Source organism: Esox lucius, chromosome 11, assembly GCF_011004845.1.
Source record: "Esox lucius isolate fEsoLuc1 chromosome 11, fEsoLuc1.pri, whole genome shotgun sequence".
Classification (NCBI taxonomy): Eukaryota; Metazoa; Chordata; class Actinopteri; order Esociformes; family Esocidae; genus Esox; species Esox lucius.
The window spans coordinates 38,332,903-38,339,967 of NC_047579.1; the positions used below are offsets into that span (position 1 = coordinate 38,332,903).

Below are 7,065 nucleotides of genomic sequence, written 5' to 3' on the forward strand. Positions count from 1 at the left end.
TAGGGAACTCTTTGCTAATTTTGAAAAAGTTACAGTATGAATCCCCTCCAAGAACTGCCACCTTAACGTGGTGGAGGGGTTTGAGTACCCGAGTGACCCTAGGAGCTATGTTGTCTGGGGCTATATGCCCCTGGTAGGGTCTCCCAAGGCAAACAGGTCTTAGGCGACGGGTCAGACTAAGAGCGGTTCAAAACCCCTTAATGAAGAATAAAATTTTGAGTACCGTGACGTCGCCCGGTATGGCGCAGCCGGGGCCCCACCCCGGAGCCAGGCCCGGGGTTGGGGCTCGAATGCGAGCGCCTGGTGGCCGGGCCTTCCCCCATGGGGCCCGGCCGGGCTCAGCCCGAACGGGTGACGTGGGGCCGCCCTCCCGTGGGCTCACCACCCACAGGAGGGACCATAAGGGGCCGGTGCAAAGAGGATCGGGCGGCAGTCGAAGGCAGGGGCCTAGACAACCCGATCTCTGGACACAGAAACTGGCTCTAGGGACGTGGAATGTCACCTCGCTGGCGGGGAAGGAGCCTGAGTTAGTGCGTGAGGTTGAGAGGTTCCGATTAGAGGTAGTCGGGATCACCTCTACGCACGGCTTGGGCTCTGGAACCACACTCCTTGAGAGAGGATGGACTCTTCACCACTCTGGAGTTGCCCATGGTGAGAGGCGGCGGGCTGGTGTGGGTTTGCTCATAGCTCCCCAGCTCTGCCGCCATGTGTTGGAGTTTACCCCGGTGAACGAGAGGGTCGTTTCCCTGCGCCTACGGGTCGGGGATAGGTCTCTCACTGTTGTTTGTGCCTACGGGCCGAACCGCAGTGCAGAGTACCCGACCTTCTTGGAGTCTCTGGGAGGGGTGCTGGAAAGTGCTCCGACTGGGGACTCTATTGTTCTACTGGGGGACTTCAACGCCCACGTGGGCAACGACAGTGACACCTGGAGGGGCGTGATTGGGAGGAACGGCCCCCCTGATCTGAACCCGAGTGGTGTTCAGTTATTGGACTTCTGTGCTAGTCACAGTTTGTCCATAACGAACACCATGTTCAAGCATAAGGGTGTCCATCAGTGCACGTGGCACCAGGACACCCTAGGCCGCAGGTCGATGATCGACTTTGTTGTCGTCTCATCTGACCTGCGGCCGTATGTCTTGGACACTCGGGTGAAGAGAGGGGCGGAGCTGTCAACTGATCACCACCTGGTGGTGAGTTGGATCCGATGGTGGGGGAGGAAGCTGGACAGACTCGGCAGGCCCAAGCGTACTGTAAGGGTCTGCTGGGAACGTCTGGCCGAGTCTCCTGTCAGAGAGATCTTTAACTCCCACCTCCGGCAGAGCTTCGACTGGATCCCGAGGGAGGTTGGAGATATTGAGTCCGAGTGGACCATGTTCTCCACCGCCATTGTCGAAGCGGCCGCTCGGAGCTGTGGCCGTAAGGTCTCCGGTGCCTGTCGAGGCGGCAATCCCCGAACCCGGTGGTGGACACCGGAAGTAAGGGATGCCGTCAAGCTGAAGAAGGAGTCCTATCAGGCCTGGTTGGCTTGTGGGACTCCTGAGGCAGCTGACGGGTACCGACAGGCCAAGCGGGCTGCAGCCCGGGTGGTTGTGGAGGCAAAAACTCGGGCCTGGGAGGAGTTCGGTGAGGCCATGGAGAAGGACTATCGGCTGGCCTCGAAGAGATTCTGGCAAACCATCCGGCGCCTCAGGAGAGGGAAACAGTGCCCTACCAACGCTGTTTACAGTAGAGGTGGGCAGCTGTTGACCTCAACTGAGGATGTCGTCGGGCGGTGGAAGGAGTACTTCGAGGATCTCCTCAATCCCGCTGACATGTCTTCCATTGAGGAAGCAGAGGATGAGGGCTCAGTGGTGGACTCGTCCATCACCCGGGCTGAAGTCACAGAGGTGGTCAAGAAACTCCTCGGTGGCAAGGCACCGGGGGTGGATGAGATCCGCCCTGAGTACCTCAAGTCTCTGGATGTTGTGGGGCTGTCTTGGTTGACACGCCTGTGCAACATCGCGTGGCGGTCGGGGACAGTGCCTCTGGGATGGCAGACCGGGGTGGTGGTCCCTCTTTTTAAGAAGGGGGACCGGAGGGTGTGTTCCAACTATAGGGGGATCACACTTCTCAGCCTCCCCGGGAAAGTCTATGCCAGGGTTCTGGAGAGGAGAATACGGCCGATAGTAGAACCTCGGATTCAGGAGGAACAGTGTGGTTTTCGTCCGGGCCGTGGAACACTGGACCAGCTCTATACCCTCTACGGGGTGTTGGAGGGTTCATGGGAGTTTGCCCAACCAATCCACATGTGTTTTGTGGATTTGGAGAAGGCATTCGACTGTGTCCCTCGCGGCATCTTGTGGAGGGTGCTTGGGGAATATGGGGTCCTGGGTCCTTTGCTAAGGGCTGTCAGGTCCCTATACAACCGAAGCAGGAGCTTGGTCCGCATTGCCGGCAGTAAGTCAGACTTGTTCCCAGTGCATGTTGGACTCCGGCAGGGCTGCCCTTTGTCACCGGTTCTGTTTGTAATTTTTATGGACAGAATTTCTAGGCGCAGCCAGGGGCCGGAGGGTGTCAGGTTTGGGGACCACACGATTTCGTCTCTGCTCTTTGCAGATGATGTTGTCGTGTTGGCCCCTTCTAACCAGGACCTTCAGCATGCACTGGGACGGTTTGCAGCCGAGTGTGAAGCGGTGGGGATGAAAATCAGTACCTCCAAATCCGAGGCCATGGTCCTCAGTCGGAAAAGGGTGGCTTGCCCACTTCAGGTTGGTGGAGAGTGCCTGCCTCAAGTGGAGGAGTTTAAGTATCTAGGGGTCTTGTTCACGAGTGAGGGAAGGATGGAACGGGAGATTGACAGACGGATCGGTGCAGCTTCTGCAGTAATGCAGTCGATGTATCGGTCTGTCGTGGTGAAGAAAGAGCTGAGCCGCAAGGCGAAGCTCTCGATTTACCAGTCAATCTACGTTCCTACTCTCACCTATGGTCATGAGCTTTGGGTCATGACCGAAAGGACAAGATCCCGGATACAGGCGGCCGAAATGAGTTTTCTCCGCAGGGTGGCTGGGCGATCCCTTAGAGATAGGGTGAGAAGCTCGGTCACCCGGGAGGAGCTCAGAGTAGAGCCGTTGCTCCTCCACATCGAGAGGGGTCAGCTGAGGTGGCTTGGGCATCTTTTTCGGATGCCTCCGGAACGCCTTCCTGGGAAGGTGTTCCGGTCCCATCCCACCGGGAGGAGACCCCGGGGAAGACCTAGGACACGCTGGAGGGACTATGTCTCCCGGCTGGCCTGGGAACGCCTCGGTGTCCCCCCGGAAGAGCTAGAGGAAGTGTCTGGGGAGAGGGAAGTCTGGGCATCCCTGCTTAGACTGCTGCCCCCGCGACCCGGCCCCGGATAAGCGGTAGAAGATGGATGGATGGATGGATGGATGGATACAGTATGAATAACGCTTTTATTATTAGTAATATTTCAATATGAATATTTACTGTATTGAAGCAACTTAATTACTTAATATTTCGTACGTTATTTTATAGTAAAATCATGCTGATAATGTGTGTATCAAATATGATACAGCAGGTATATAAGGTAGTAAATCCCTCAATCGTCATTTCATTGGATTTCATGGTGCAATCTGCTTTATGCCTACCATAATGCCAAATACACAATTTAGATGTTTTAATAAAACTAATGAAACATTGGATATATTTAAGATATATTTACAGTGGAAATTGAGATATTTGTGGGTTTTTTTATATATGCAACCCACTCTCATGATGATGTCATTTTATCATCGATTTTCACAAAAAGAACTCCTTGGCTATCATAATCTGTATGTTATATTGACAAATTCAGAGAAGAAATTCAGAGTATGCAATGAAATTAAGAGTATGCCATGTATTTTTAGATGGCCAAAGAAGTACAGTGTTCAAAATGTCATCAGCATGACTATGGATGGCAATTCAAGTGACATGGGGCAGATGAGAATGATGAGAAATGGACTCCTAATGCAATGCTTACTGAGGGAAGCTCAGATAGTAGTGATGAGTAAGAATTCTGAGATGAAAGTGTCGTCCAGACTAGTGCAGAAGTAGAGGTGTGACAGACCACTATCCTCTCAAGAACCGGACACCCCCACAACAAAATAAAGAGGTTAAAATTTGTGAAAAAAAAGTTCCAAACCAACTGAAATGGTCCAAATGGAATAAACAATGTCTATTTGGTTTTCTAAAATAAAAATTGTAGTGATCAATAAATTACCATAAATGCCTGATGACTCAAATATGATACAAAGAAAATTTGCGTATATGTAAATTATATATATATATATATATATATATATATATATATATATATATATATATATATATATATATATATATATATATAGATATTTTCTCAAAGGGTCCATTTAACCCTTCCATTTTTCAGGCTACTATTTGATGTGTCAGGCTTTACAGGGTTAAGTGTTACCACTGACAGGTCTAGTGTCTGTAGCTCGAACGGTTAAAAAGATACAGCCTAGTAGTTAATTTACACTGATTACGCTAATTAGCATACAGAAAATCGATAAACCTTTCCTAATTTGAAGTGAGGATAGCTAAACTGGTGAAAGAAAGTTGGTGTCTGGTCTGTAGCTCAAATGGTTCAAAAGATACAGCCTAATAGTTAATAGTAGTCATTAGAGCTTGCATAAAGGGTTAACTTTATGAAGTCCTAGTTCAGTAAATGTTTGACATAGCAACTAGTTTCATTGACAGAAGTATGTCCTCGGGTCTGGAAATATACTGGCGAGTAAATATGATGTACGGTTTAGGAGAAAAATTGTTTTGAAGGCATTTATTATCATTGTCATTAGTTTGTGTTGAAAATTGACAAAATTCTGTCAGCTGCCATTTTGTCGTCTTTTGAGATATCAACCAACAAATGCACATGGTCTTATATGGGGGTGGTGTCTGGATGCACAATGAATATGAAGTGCATAGGTTATTGTTCCAATAAAGAATTGCACACATGCACATTGTGCATACATATATTGTACAGTAGTCAGCCATTTTGCAAGTTCTCTTATTCCTGAAGAGATTTAAGGGAGGCATGTATCAGACACCAGTTTGCTAAAGGACAAGTCAATTGGATTCATGGTTCATGAGAAGATTTTTGTAGTTTTGGACAAATTTTCATTGTACAGAAAAATCCATCATGGTGGACTTTGTGGGTTCTTGAGGCTTTTTTGTTCGTCATGAGAAACGAGGCATGTACAAAAAAAGAATCTGCACTGTAGGACAAACAGGGTGGAAATGGCATCATTTTGAAATTAGTAAATTCAATCGAGTTCTATAGTGCCCCTGGTGGAGGGATTGGTACGGGGGTCTGTATGGTAGTTACACATTGACTATTTTTACAGTATGCATGTTTAGAGCATTTTTCATCATGGACGTTTTCAGTTAAGTATTTTAGGCGCCAATTATAATAATAAAAACAATAACAATAGGGTTTCTCCTATCGGAGAACCCTTAAATATTGTGGCCCTATACATTGGGATGAACATCTGCATAGTTTTTAATGACTCCAGAGAATCAAACAACTTTGATCTCTTTGGTTCTGACCTTCAAGTCCTGCCAGAGGTACTCTGAAGCCAACACCTTGCTGGGCTTGTGGTAGAGCAGGTACCAATTCAGGTGTCTCTCCTCCTGCCAAACCGCCTCAATGTTTTTCTTTTCATCCTCCTGAAATCACTCGTGAAACACCGCAGTCAGCTCGAGCACATTGTCCACATGGCTTCCGAACAGGGCCCTGCTCTAATAGAAGTCTCCCTGACCCATGGGAATGTAGGCTTTCGAGGCCGGACGCCGTTTGTAAGGGAAGTGGTCGCGATGGGTTTTCTAATAGTAGCCTGGGTGAATGAAAGCAACCAGATCTCCAAATGACTCAAGCCCCAAAGCAAGCATGGAACTTGCTGTCTACGTCGAGGCAGAAAAGGTAGTCCGCCTCCTGGCTGATATTATGGACGATGACGTCGTTGATGTACCCCATCCTCCTGGCTGATATCTCTTGCCAGCGGTTTACAGTTGGGACCGGAATCACTCTCTGGAATCTTCCCGGTTTCAAGGGAACATCGCCGGGACGGTCAGTGAGAACGTAGTAGTGCACTTTGAAGTCAACCATGAAGTGCTTGTCAGCTGTCACAAAAAAATCTTGAAGAAATTTCAAATATCTGTCACGATCAAAAGACACACATAACATGATGGTTAAAATGTGCATTTCCAAGACAATTATTTGTTTGGCATAACTATTTGTTTTTGCTTTTAGTTTGTTACTAAAAACCCAACTGCTTGCCACAAAGGGAAATATTGTTTAAGTAGCATGTTACATAGAATTATTTTGGCTGTGGTTTTCTGCCAATAACATCAGTGAAAAGTAGGCTCAACTGACAATGGAGTGAAAGGCAAACAGTGACACAAGCAAGCAGGTTGCAGCAATGAAGAGCAGATTGTAAGCTTGTTCACATTAAGGGGGGTATGATTATGGCAGAGGGTAGCGTTCCCAGGCCAGCCGGGAGACATAGTCCCTCCAGCGTGTCCTAGGTCTTCCCCGGGGTCTCCTCCCGGTGGGACGGGACCGGAACACCTTCCCAGGAAGGCGCTCCGGAGGCATCTGAAACAGATGCCCAAGCCACCTCAGATGACCCCTCTCGATGTGGAGGAGCAGCGGCTCTACTCTGAGCTCCTCCCGGGTGACCGAGCTTCTCACCCTATCTCTAAGGGATCGCCCAGCCACCCTGCGGAGAAAGCTTATTTCGGTCGCCTGTATCTGGGAACTTGTCCTTTCGGTCATGACCCAAAGCTCATGACCATAGGTGAGAGTAGGAACGTAGATTGCCTGGTAAATCGAGAGCTTCGCCTTGCGGCTCAGCTCTTTCTTCACCACGACAGACCGATACATCGACCGCATTACTGCAGAAGCTGCACCGATCCGTCTGTCAATCTCCCGTTCCATCCTTCCCTCACTCGTGAACAAGACCCCTAGATACTTAAACTCCACCACTTCTGTAACACCAAAATGAAAACACTATGCTGGCTGTGTGGGGG

The 7,065-nt window shown here is 48.9% G+C and overlaps 1 pseudogene; it reads right to left on the reverse strand.

Annotated features, from left to right (window-relative positions):
• Nucleotides 1–4,393: 4,393 nt before the first annotated feature.
• Nucleotides 4,394–6,587, reverse strand: LOC105008647 (annotated as a pseudogene).
• Nucleotides 6,588–7,065: the final 478 nt, after the last annotated feature.